Here is a 14,573-nt window from a genome sequence, read left to right as displayed (position 1 = left end):
CATTTGAGAACTGGGGCATCCCCTTTTTTTAACTAGAGTTGGATTTGAACATTTGATGAGACATAACTTTGACCATCCTTATCAAAAAAAAAAAAAAAAAAAAAAAAAAAAAAAAAAAAAAAAAAAAAACTACTTTGATCATCAATATATTTAATTAAAGGTTCGTAAAAATAATGAAAAATTTAATTTATTAAGGTGTAGACATTATGACAAACCCAACAACATATTATATGATCATATTTGTATATTATATATTGGTTAAAAAAAAATGAAGCCACATATAAATAGTGGAAAATTTCAACTCTAACTTAAAAAAAAAAATTAAAATAATAAAATAATAATGAAAAAAAAACAGCGAGAGGGATTATCATATATGTCACAATGAATCAAAATTTGGTCAAAATTATTAAAGTTATGATCATTTTAAAAAGATGACAGCAGAAAACGTGAAAAATACGTTTTTCTTCTTGTTACCTATTTTTGCCTTTTGGTTTTCAAAAAAATTAAAAAACTTTAAACTAATATTGATGCAAAAAAAGCAATTAATCTGGTTTCAAAAAAAAAAAAAAAAAAAAAAAAAGCAATTAATCTCCGGGAGTGAGTATTTGTATAATTATAAATATGTAACCTAAGTCTATATCTAATATCTGTGAGACTATGACAAATAAGAAAATTTGCAAGACCAATAAAATGTCATGTGTGTATTTCGTAATTATAACATTATATTAAATTTGTATTTCTTTAAGAAAAATACTCCGTGATTCATTTGCCTTTTCCTTTCATGTTGTACTAGGTTAGCAGTTTAGCACTCATGCGATGCACGAGTTTTACATTAATTTATCTTTTGATTTTTCTAAATTTTGTTTTCATATTTTTTTTAAGCTAAGTTCAAAATGTTCCAAAGTTTACATAAATTGACCTCAACTATGCTAACAACTTCTATAAGGAATCCAACAACCTAATATCAACATAAATTACCAAAATAATAGGTATCTATTTTAAATCAATTACCTAAATAATAGCCATTACCTATTTAAAATTAATTAACATTTTGTTTAAAAAAAATTAGCATTTAAGAGGGAAATCAATACTGATATACTAAAGTAATCCCCAGCCCTATCCCCAAAGTACACGTGTCGCGTTTGTATTAAAAAAATTTCGGCTAAAAACCTTTTTTTTTCCTTTTTTTGTTCATGAAAATTAATAACATTTTTTTTCTCTTTTTTGTTCATGAAAAAAAAGTGCAACCTAAAAAATAGAGCAACAATAACAACTTAAATAAATAAAATATTTTTTTGTATATTCTCTTGAATCTTTAATCGTTAGTATATAAAATGTATTGTTCGTTTTCTACTCTAAAAAAGGATTTTAACTCAATTTTTAATTCATAAGATATCAGGAAACTAAAATTAGAAATAAGTACTCTACATTACTGTATCTGATTGTATAATAATTTGATAACATAAATAGATACTTCTCAAACTTATAGTAATTTATAAAAATAATTTGTTTTCTTGTGAATATCCGAGTGTTGCTCGGGCAAAAAACTAGTCTTTTCATGAGATAGCGCTACGTGAACAACTTTTAAAAAAGACGACACCAATGATTACTACTTTAGTATTAGTTATAGATTATTCCCTTTTTCATCTTTAACTTTTTTTTTTTTTTTTTTTAAAAAAACATCTTTAACTTCTACTTAGCTTCCCAGTGATAATGATTTTGAGAGCCATAGATGGCATTGATTGAATCAATATTACTTTATTGAAGACTTTTGTTTGAACTATTATAATTTGATGTAATGTTAGCCTATTACTCCGTTTTATTACAATTTAAATTTATATAATTTTGGTTTATATGCGCTTAAAATTTTGAATCTAAATGTTATTATGGGTCCAGTATAAACCAATGTTAGATACGGGTTAGGTATTATGCATGGGACAGCGGAGGCAATTCAATCTACTACAGTAGTATTAGAGCATCTCCAATGGCAAATCTACAATGCTTTGTAGCTTGCTTTTTTACATCAAATTTTAAGCTACAACACTTTTTAGCAACAAAGTGTTTCAATGGTAAGCTACAACATCTTGTAGTTTGAAAAAAATAAAATTTAAAAAAATTAATAAATAATTATACACATGTTACAATATAAGTGAAATTTATTTTAATCAAGCATGTAGTTTGTTTGAGCTACAATTGCTTGCATGTTGCTCAATTTTCTGTTCTCCAATGGTAAGCATGTAGCTAGAAACTTTAATTTATTTATATTGCAAGCAAATCCTTACAATTGAACCATTGGAGATGCTCTTAATTAGTGCAATCAGTTATTGATTTTTACAGCAATGACTTCACTAAATACACTCTAATGACGTTACAATTAAAAAAAAAAAGATAATTATGAATAAAATATTTAGAATGGAACACTTCATTTAATGACTTTTTTTTTTTTTATAAATTTTTTAGTACATCAAATGGTGAGAAAAAAAAAACTTTTGAGCTTCTAGACAGAGCAGAACATAGTAGATTTCAACAGAGCGGATTTTAGGAGAGTAAAGCAGATTTTAGCAGAGCAGATTATTATTAACCAAATTCTCCAAAAAGGCGGGTGTACGTTAATTTATTGTAAAACGAGTTAAAGTTACCCTTTATACTACATAAGTTATTATTGTTCTAATAATTAATTTTATTTACAAAAAACTTATTATGTATTAGATTAATTATATTAGTCTTTATAGTATGTAATAATGAATCTATAAGAAATTACACATTAAAATAAAATTCAAACCAACTACAAATTAAAAGTTAACCTTTAAGGGGTTAAAGTTACTATAAAAATAGTTAAAGTTACTCTCAAACTGATCGTGTTACAATAAAATTAATGTACACCCGTCTTACACAAGTCTTATTGTCGTTGTTGTTATTATTATTATGATTATTATTATTATTATTATTAATTATTTTTACTATTATTAATTTTTATTTTTATTATATTATTTATTTATTATCAATTTTATAATTACTAATTAATTATTATTATTATTATTATTATTATTATTATTATTATTATAAAGCAAAGCAGGGCAGCGCTATGCAGAGGAAGTATGTTGTTATTCCATAGATAGTTTTAATGTGTTTTAAAATATATTTTTATTAATACGTCAAACTTATGCACTTGCATGTTTTAGTTAAATTGTTGGGAGCATTCAAGAATAACGTAGCAAGATTTAAAACCAACACACTTTGCCAAACTTTATGTAAAAAAAATAATTAGTTGACATAGAACTTTATTGGTTATAAGTAGGAATGGCAACAGATCGAATTCGGGTCGGATGTGGCTAAATCCGAATCCGATTCATTTAGTAAACGGACCCTGGACTCGGATTCGAATCCGAGTCCGAATCCGAAAACCGAATTCCAATCCAATCCGACTTGTAATTTTCGGATCCGAATCCGATCCGTTTATACGGACCTCTGGAATAATCCGAATGTTTTTTTTATTATTTTTTTTTGTAATGTCATATACCTATAATTGCTTACATTGTCATACCAAGTAAAGTTTAAACATAACATATTTAAATTATGAACTAAGTTACATAACAAAATTTTGCTACAAAACAAGCAAACAATTGTCCCAAGTTATAAAGCATATGCTCATACTCTCGGATTCGGACTCGGATCGAACTCCGTAGAACTTTGCGTAGGGTCCAAGTTCGATCCGTTTCCTATTCGGATTCGGATCTATATTATTGGATTCGAATTCGGACTAATTTTAAACAGATTCGGATCGGATTTTTTTTTCTTCGGGTCGAATCGGATGCGAATCGAACTCGAATTAAATTGCCATCCCTAGGTAGAAGAGGCTACTTTTCTTACAAAAAATTGATTCTGTTTTGGATTGGTGTAAGTTTTCATCTAGCATCCTTGTCAATTTTGTTTTCTTGCTAATAGTTTATTGGGCTCGTCTAACTTTAAAATTCAATTTTACTAGATTCTACAACACTCTTTTTAAGTCTTATAAACGAAGAAATCGACTAATTTTCACCACAACAATTACTTTCTCACCATGGCCATACAACTTTCCTAAAACTTGAAATTATTGAGTTTCATTGTTAGAACTTAGAAGTACACAAATGAGGAAGTATGTAAAAACCCCACATAGCGTGTGGAGAGATGAATCCATGCCTACATTGTAATTAAAAATATACATGATTAAACAATATATATATATATGTAACTGATAGATATTATATGTATGATAATATTTGTCGCAGATTAGGATAGATTTAATGTATATTTTGTATCCTTATCGTACTAGGTTTCCTAACGTGATTAGGCCTAACATTGTAAACTCTATATATTGAATCAATGGTATACACTCCAGATCGAGGAGTTTTCCTGAAATCCAACATGGTATCATAGCTTAGGTTTTGAATCTCAATATTTTCTTTTTCCAAATTCTTTTGGTTTTTTATTTTTTGGGTCCTTTCTCACGTCTGCTTCAAGCTTCCGCAACGTCATCTTTGTTTTCTTTGATTTCGGCTCCTCTCCATGGAAAAGGACGATGAAACACCGCCCCACCACCTCCATCCTCCACGGAATATCATCCAGCTTTATCCGTAAACAACATCAAGAATGCGATTCCTTTGATTTTTGATCGGGAAAAGGTTCAATACTCCAATTGGGTCGAATTATTTGAAGTTCATTGCCATGCCTTTAGTGTTCTTGATCATATCGACCCTAAAACTCCGCGACCAACGGATGTTTCCTCTTCTTTGTGGCTTCGGTTAGACTCCATTGTTAAGCAATGGATCTACGGCTCAATCTCTATTGATCTTCTTCAAACCATCCTCACTCCAGGCACAACCGCTCAACAGGTTTGGGACAAATTGAAAGCACTTTTTCAAGATAATAAGAATACGAGGGCGGTCTACCTCGAAAACCAATTCAATTCTCTCCATCTGTTGAATTTCTCGGATGTATCCTCCAACTGTCAGCAACTTAAGAATCTTCAAGACCAACTGGCGGCCGTCGACCAGCCAGTGACAGAACAGAAGATGGTAATTAGGCTCATTTTTGGCCTCATCAATACCGATTATGACACCGTAGCCACAATTATACAACAATCAGACCCCATTCCCTCATTCGAAACAGCGCGCTCCCGGTTTCTCCTTGAAGAAACTCGTCGGTTTAGTGACTAGGGAACTCAATTAGCCTCGTTTGTTGCTCAAGGCACCACCGCGCAAAACTCCACTTTAGCAGCCCTGTCTTCTCAGGCTCAACGACCCACTGGAAACACTGCTAACAAGGGTGGGGGGCGTGGCCGAGGTTGCGGCGACACCGGAAAGGGAAGAGGAAGGGGTCGTGGTCGGGATTCCGGCCAGCAGCAACAACCACCTAATGGTCAGCAGCAGTAATCTTCGAATGGGGAGCAAGCTATTGAATGGAATGCTGCTCCTGCTTAGTCTCCGCAATGGGCCACACCCCTTTTCCTTACCCGCAGGCCCAATATCAAGCAAGGCCTCCTACTCCACCACAGTGGGTTGCCTATGTAGCCTAACATTCTCAGCAGTTTCAGGCACAGTATCCGGCTTATCAAGCATCTCCTTATGGGCCCCTTATGACTCCAATCGAGTTGTGTAACTCGTTTGCTACTATGTCTCTTCCATAAGATAACTCTTGGTACGTGGATTCCAGTGCGACATCACACATGACCAATAACTCAGGTACACTCATGCCCTTGTTTAATTTGAGCACAAACAATCATATTCTTGTTGGTAATGGTCATCGTATTCCGGTTACAAGTTATGGTCATACTTCTTTGCCCTACCCTAACCCTCCCCTAGCCCTTCGTGATGTCTTATTAGCTCCCCAAATTGTTAAAAATCTTATCTCTGTGCGTACATTTACTTCTAATAACTCTATGTCAATTTAATTTGATCCTTTTGGTTTTTCTGTGAAGGATCTACTTACGGGGAGAGTAATAACGAGATGAAATAGTTCTAGGGACCTATATCCTATCACCACCACCACCATCACTCCTTCCAGTTGTCTTGCTACCACACTCACTGCTGCCTCTTCACACAATTGGCATGATCGTCTTGGCCATCCAGGAAATCCAGCTTTAAGTGTTCTTAGGTCTAGAAATTTAATACCTTGTAACAAGGAGCATGACTCCATCTTTTGTGTTTCTTGTCAATTAGGAAAGCACACTCGTTTGCCGTTTCATAATTCTAATAATACTACTTCTACTGTGTTTGAGATTATTCATGCTGACTTATGGACTTCTCCTATTCGTAGTAAATATGGTCACAAATATTATTTAGTTTTATTAGATGATTTTACCCACTTTGTGTGGACTATTCCATTAAAATTCAAGTCTCAAGCTTTTCAGTCCTTCTTGACTTTAGAGCTTATGTTCAGACACAATTTGAATGACCAATTAAATCCTTTCAAAGTGATCACGGTCGTGAATTTGATAATGACCCCTTTAAACTATTCCGTGTCACAAATGGCTTGGTTTTTCGTTTTTCTTGTCCACACACCTCATCTCAAAATAGGAAGGCTGAACGCATGATTGAACCTTGAACAATATCTCTCGAACCCTTTTATTTCATGCTTCAATCCCACCTTCCTATTGGGTAGACTCTCTAGAAATGGAAATGCACCTTCTTAATAATATACCCACTAAAACTCTTGCTAATGACACTCCTGCTTTTGCTTTATTTAGCAAAACACCCTCATACGATCATATAAGAGTTTTCGGGTGCTTATGTTTTCCTAATTTGTCGGCCACGACCCCACACAAACTAGCTCCTAGGTCTGCCCCATGTGTTTTTTTGGGATATCCTATAAATCATCGGGGTTATAAGTGTCTAGATCTCTCTACTAAATCATACTTTCACGACATGTCATATTTGACGAGTCTACTTTTCCTTTTAGAGATCTTAGCAAATTCCAAGCTTCGGACTATTCCTTTTTGGATGACACACCCCCTAGTCCTCTTTTATCTCCCTTATGGAAGCAGCAGCGCCCAACCCAAACCCCACAAACTCAACCGGCCGAGCACAGTAGCCTAACACCGCAAGCCCATCAGGCGCTGCACATTCAGCGGCCGAACCAGTGAGTACATACTCACCTTCCAGCCCACCCCACACTACGACAAGTAGTGTGCAGACTAACCCACGGCACACTTACGACCCAATGACCCCATCCACGGCCCACCTGCAATCTCCCCCACCTAGCCCACAAACCTCATCCTATGGTTTGTACTCCCCACCTCACACACGTCTCTCATCTCCAACCCAGCCAACTCGGCCTCCCCCACCTTCACCACGTGTTACTCGTAGTCAACACGGAATACACAAGCCTAATCCCAAATACTTCCAAGCTAATATGACCATTATTTCTCATAAATCACTGCTCCCAAAGACATATAAAAATGCTCTTAGTGACCCTAATTGGAATGCGGCGATGCAAGATGAATATGATGCTCTTATCAAAACAAGGACTTGGGATTTGGTACCTAGGCCTACGGGGGTGAATACTGTTAATTGTATGTGGCTGTTTAAACATAAATACAAGTCTAACGGTGACCTTGCAAGGCACAAAGCTCGTCTTGTGCTTGATGACAGGTTGCAGGAATTTGGTGTGGACTACGATGAGACTTTTAGTCCGGTAGTTAAACCAGCCACTATTCGTACTGTTCTCAGCTTAGCTTTGGCTAAAAATTGGTTGATTCATCAATTATATGTCAAAAATGCCTTTTTACATGGTGATTTTCAGGAAACAGTATATATGCATCAACCCTCGGGTTTTGTTGATCACAGATCACCCTCTTACGTATGTCGACTTTGTAAGGCTCTATATGGGTTGAAGCAAGATCTCTGAGCTTGGTACCAGCGCTTTGCAAATTTTTTGGTCAGATTGGGATTTGTCATTGCTAAGAGTGACAACTCTCTTTTTACTTTTCGACAGGGTGATGATATGGCATATTTGCTTCTTTATGTTGATGATAATATATTAGCTACCTCCTCTGACAGGTTGCGTGAAGGGATCATATCCCAGTTGAAAACTAAGTTTCCTATGTCTGATTTGGGCACTTTGAGCTATTTCTTAGGGATTGTGGTGACCTGTACTCCCTCTTATTTACTACTTTCACAAGAAAAGTATGCACTGGAGATCTTAGAGCGTGTAGGTATGGGCTCTTGTAAACCTGCAGCTACTCCAGTTGACACTAAGTCCAAACTTAGTGCAGATGCAGGACCACCTTTTCGGGATCCTACTTTGTATCGAAGTTTAGCAGATGTTATCAGTATCTCACTTTCATAGGCCAGATATTTCCTATGTGATAGGAGTGGTGTCCTTCGAACAAGTGTATTATTCCGATAGAGGGTTCAGAATTATTAGAAAGCTAATTATTCAATGAGGTCAAGTGATCGGAATGCCTAGGTGGAGGCCGCTTCCGATCAGTAATATTAATGAGTAATTAATATTACAGCTTAATCTTGACTAAACCCTTTGGGTCACACCCAAGCAACTAACGATCTGACGCGACGAATTAATCCGAAAGGAATTAATAAGTCACTCGAGTATAATGAACAAAGATGTCGGATTCCGAGCTTAGAGCGTCGGAACCGAATCTTAAAAGTCGAGCCAAAATTTAGGAATTGGCGAGACGGGAAAATGCTTCAAGTAACAAGTAAAAACCCTAGCCACGCAAAGGCTAGGGAAGCGCGCCACGTGGCAGCGTACATGGCAGCATGCCATGTGGCAACACACGTGGCAGCCACTAAGTGGCGGCGTGCCACGTGGCAACGGGCGTGGACCCGGGTGACGGGTCATGGACGCGGGCCAAAAAGTGGCGGCCCAACCGAACCCAACTTAGGGCTTAGGGTTGGGTGGCACATAGTTAGCTCACAATGCATGTGAGTTGCCTTGGGGAGCAAGTGAGGAAGTGGTCCTCAACTAACCATGTGACACTTGTTACTTTGTTATTCCTTGGTTTATTTAACTAAGGATTGAATTCAACATTATTTCTATGTGGGATCTTTTTGTGAAAAAGTCCCACATTGAAAGATGAGTGGAATTCACAAGGAAGCACTCCTTATAAATAGCGAAGGCATACCTTGGGATTGTTCACTTGAGTAAGGTGTTAGAAAAGGCACCTCCATTGAGAAAACCTTTAAACACATATGATTACTCGAGTATTTTGGTCAAGCTTAGCTAACCTCTAAGCAATAGACCTAGTCGAGGTCGAGTTGCGGGTGGATACCGTTGGAGGTTTTTGCCTGTGCGAGACTTAAAGCTTTCTCAAGTAAGAGCTCGGGATACGAGCAAAGCATGCGTCAAAGGTAATTAATCTTTCCTTAATTCTTATTAATCAAGTTAACTATTTCTTTTGATTATATTAATTGTGAGTGTGATCTTAGCTCGGGTTTTCTTCCGCGATGAGTCGAACTCATCAAAACCCAACAGCGGTATCGGAGCCTTGCTCATTTATTTTTATAATCATAATTTTCAAGGTGTTTATGGCTTTATTTTTCTGGTTTATGTTGCTAATTAAATTAGTAGCTCGGTTATATTAATTTTAAGCCCGTTATAGAGCTGATTATGGCCCCGAACCTAGATTTTCGCCCAAAAATAGTGAATTTTGGGTGGAAAAGGTGTTCTGGAAATGATTTTACCCTTTTAGAACTGTGTTTTAGGCCAAAATCTGACCAGAAATGCCTTTTTCGAGGGATTTTTCATTTTGACGAAAAAATTTGAAGTCTTTCTAACTTGAATCTTAATGGCATATTTATGGTGATTATGTATGTAGTTCTTTCCTTAATGTTTCTGCAATTTTGAACCTCTTTAAGCATGGTTACTTGGTAGTAATTAGTGCTTGAACGATTGGTTTATATTTCCACATAATTGCAAATCCATTGCATTAAGTGTGAAAAATTTGTTCTTTGAGGCTTCTAAGTACTAAAGATTCAATCTTTAATTATTTTAAGTGATTGAAACTTTGAGTTACTAAATTCCATGAATTTTTGGTTGAACTTTTGATTTAATCATGTATTAAGTTGATTGGAATCATAAAGTTTGAATCTTGTGATAGAATTTTCATTTATCTGGAAGATATAATTTTTCAAGGATTCACAAGTTAAAGTTGGAATATTTATTTGAATATTTGTGTTCATAATTCCAACTCCCCTTTATTTTGTCAAAATCTCATGATTAATTTAAATTAATTAAATTAATAGTGAGTTATTACCCTTGTTCATTTTGTTGCACCAAGTTAAACTAATTTTATTAAAGAATGGTTCTTGGAAATAATTTTGGTTATGTGCACCTTGATGAATTTCTATTTAAGTTGGACTTGTAATAATTTTTCATTTTTGGCTCATTTTATTAATTCTAAAATTAATTTGGAATTAATTATTTAGTCACGCAAACTTTGGGTTAAAAACCCGGGGATATGGCACGAAAATCGAGGGCAAAGTGTCCCTTGGCGAGGCATGTGGCTGCCAGGGGCTGCCTCGAGGTGATGCAACCCTTGCATGGTTGTTTCTCGCGGCCAGCAGCATGGTGCGCCAGCCAAACAGCAGCAGCGCCAGCCATGCGTGTTGATGTGCGTGGCTCGGCTGCCCGTGGCTTGTTTGCGCGTGCTCGAGCCTTGTGGTGTGGGACATGCTATATATGTATGCATGTTGGTGCTTGATAGGGGTTAGTGTGCGTAGACATTGCTTGCGAATCAATGTGGTGCAATGAGTTTGCGCGACATGGCCATCATGGGTCACGATTTGGTGTGTGAAAGTTCGCTGATGTGGTCAGTGTAACGCGCAAGCGACATCGTAAGTCATTCCCACGTTCATTGAGCATCAATCGGTTGTGCGAGTAGTGAGCACTCTAACTCTTGGTGCTAGGCACTTAGACATTTTGGACTACGCAATTTTGAATTCTTTTGCCGTTTTAATTATTTTGGTTTTAATTATTTTAATTAAATTTTGAGGCTAGGCCTCGGTTTTGAGTGACATTGGCAAAATTTTATTTTGGCACAATTTTGGGTTTAACGACTTAATTAATTGGATTAATTAAGATGGATGCGGAATTTAGTGGGAGCTTCAATTTTTAATTGCGCTAAATTACATAATCGGTTAAACAACTTTGACTAGTTTTAATTAGGCGTGTTAATTGGATTAACGACCTAAATTAGTTACTAGTTTACGCGTGTTTATGCATTGTTATTTGTATATTGTAGTAAAATGCATGGGCCATTCACAAATAGTGAATGGATGAATGGAATGTATATTCTCCCGCAGGTTTTATAAAAATGGCAACTAGTGGGGCCCGATTAGGATAGTAAATACGGACTGTGTTCTGTGATGAATTTTTGTAAATCTAAATACGGTCTGCGAACCGTTGAGCATTTTTGTACCTTAATATTTTAGATTAGTCCTGATCGTAGATACTAGTATTTGCATGATTATGGTCATGTCTTGAAGACGGAGGTTCTTGGAAGACGAAGCCATAAAGTTGCAAAAGACGTCTCTTGAAGACTTGAAGACTCAAGGGGTCATGCTAGTTGCCAAATGCATCTTTATTTATGTTTTTGATATATATTTATGATTATATATATGAATTATATGTTAGATGCATGTTTAGGATTTCGAATGTTGTGATGATTAATTAAGTTCACTTAAATCAATCAACATAGAAATCCTAGGTCCCTAAAATATTGAGTTAAATTGTCATTCCAAAACAACACTTATCGACCTATTGAGAGTAGTGATGGGCTACGCCAAAGCGAGGCATCACTATTACTTCCTAGGATACGTAAGGCATACCGGGTATGCGAGTTGGTTTTGGCTATACTCAACGATATGAGTGATGGAGTCCTAACATGTCGTGGCAAAGTGGATAAGTTGTTGAGAGAGCATTAGATGCGACGATTTATCCAACCAAGAGTGGCTTGGAGCCATTAGCAAAAAGTTGCTTACCTTAGAAGATTGAGTGTTAAGACAAGCCAATGCATGCTTAACCACTCATTGTTTCTTTGGATCTTGGAATCGCCTTATTCTCGCTAAATGGGGGCAAATTTAATGCGTGGATAAGACGCTTAATAAGATTGAAACTTTGCATGAATGCTTTTAAATTTCAAACTTATTATGTTATTTTCTTGATAAATAGTTATACTTTGCACTTATAGTTGTAGAATTCCAAATCAAACTATATTGTTTTCCGTGATTGGTAAAGGAAATCTTCTGAGAATAGTTATCAAAGAAAGGAAAGACATTTCTAAATACAATTCTCATAAATGACTTTTATAAGTCCAAAAGGACGGTTGGACATCATGTATTCAAAATACTAGGTAGTTTTGATAAACATGAAGTATTGAGTTGGAAACTCAAAATTATCAATGCTTGACAACCAACATATCTTTTCGCTTTATACGCTGGTGAGCACAACTCATTGATGTATTAATTCAAGTATGAATTAAAGGAAAATATGGAACTTTGTTATACGGCGCACTAGATGCTTAGTCACGCCTAACAAAGTATAAAAGTAAAAGACTCTTAAAGAAATGGTTCTTAAAAATTATGAGATGAAGTATGATAAGAAATATAGGAAACAAGGAACAAAGAAAATGAATTAGATTCTATTTCTACTAAAGAGTTCATGTTAACTTAGCAAGTCATTATCTTCACAAGTATCAGATACTTCTTGAGTGTTACACTTTGAAGGTGACCTCAAATTATTGAAGATAAGCTAAGTTATTGACTTACAAGCTTAGAATGAAGCAAGAAGAGCTACATCAGTTGTAAGGTCGTATGCTTTGTTTAAAGACCTTTTAAGCTAAGCTTGGAACAAATAAATGGTTATTGTGTTCCATAATCAGCAAACAATCCGTTAACACACGGAAAGACTCACATTCAAAGTAAAGAGCAATTGTTTCAAATTTATTTGAATGGCATGGTTGTCTAAACCATGAGTCAAGAATGCTTGATTATAAACAAACATTTCCCTAACATGAAAACTCACAAAGTTCAAATCATAGGCATGAATTGTGTTCCGAACATCTTTAGCAATGTCACATCAACAAGAACGTACTCAAGGCTATATAGGCTCTTGACAGTTAATCAATTCGGAATCGTTCTAAGACAAGCAAGTCTTACTTGTTAAAAACCGACAAAGTAAAGAGCTATTGTTCTTGGTATAGACAATTGACTCCGAAAGCTAAAGAGGATTCAATTACTTCAATGTTTCACGAAGAATTTGAAAGAATATGGCTATATTCATCAAATGTGAACAAACTTGACCTTGAATAGCTCAAGAGTTCAATGAAGTACATAATCAACTTGGCAAGATATCAAAACGTCTAGATTAGATCAAGCGATATTTGCTTGAGCCAAGCGTGACCATCACAAAGTTATGAAATTGAAATTTTCATAAATATCTCCACAAAGAACATAGTGTGTCTTCACGGAGACCTCGATGCCATTTAAAAATGACTCGAACAATGATGGATCACATCCCTTCCTATAAAGTTCTTAAAGATTTGCACAAATGCCTAATGTTACACTAAACAAAATGTCGGAGCTAAGAAAGGACACCATATTCAATTATGGATAGAATTAACTTCTAAACGTTTTTTCAAGTATATGTCTAAAACTCTTAGCCTCATTGGGAGCTCACTAGCTCAGAGGGAGCTAAGTGACTCAGTGGGAGCTCACCAGCTTAGCAAGAGCTTGGTGGCTCAATGGGAGCTTAATGGCTCATTAAAGGCTAAGATAGCTCAAGTAGGAGCTAACTGTTTGTTTCACAACAAACTTTTACCCAAAGACAATATACATGTCTCTTTGTAAGCATTCAAGTGAGACTACGGGCATTTCCTCTACAACCTAAATGAGAACATAATGTTTGTTGCTCTAAGTGGTGTCTTTCTGGAAAGTAACACATTTCCAAAACCACAAGTGGGAGGAAAATGAACTTGATGACTATCGAGCTTAGCAACAAACTAGAATTGAGAATCTCAGAAGACTAAAAAAGGCTTCATGAGAATGATTGATCAAGAATACTCAAAAGGACTTTACAAGTGCCTTAAAAGAGAATTCATTACTCACAAAACTACTGATAAGTTGGAGTAAGATCAACATAATGAAAGGGCTTTGGAAGCGCCTTGAAACTCAGTGTTTGATGCAATAACCCCGTATAGGTATAGAATTCACCAAAGTTTTGGATTGAATCCTATAAATTTTCCATTAAGTTAGAAATAAACCTAAGACTTACAAGCATACTATTTACTATTAGATAGTAAGGGAATAATGCCTTGTAAGATAGTTACGACAAATCCAAATTCCGAATAATGGTTAGAGGCCATAAAATTCGAAATAGACTCCATGTTTGAAAATCATGTTTAAAACTTGATTAATTTGCATGAAGGGTGAAAGACCCATCGATCGCAAATAAGTTTTCAAGGAGAAAACTAACAAATGTGGAAATGTATATGCATACATAGCTAGATTGGTTGAAAAGGGGACGGAGTTGATTTTAATAAAAACCTATTCACCAATCGGAATGCTTAAGTCTTTTCG

This window comes from Chenopodium album, chromosome 12 (genome assembly GCF_948465745.1).
Source record: "Chenopodium album chromosome 12, dcCheAlbu1.1, whole genome shotgun sequence".
NCBI lineage: Eukaryota > Viridiplantae > Streptophyta > Magnoliopsida > Caryophyllales > Amaranthaceae > Chenopodium > Chenopodium album.
The sequence above is the reverse complement of the archived record's forward strand: the minus strand, read 5'-3'. Positions refer to the sequence as shown.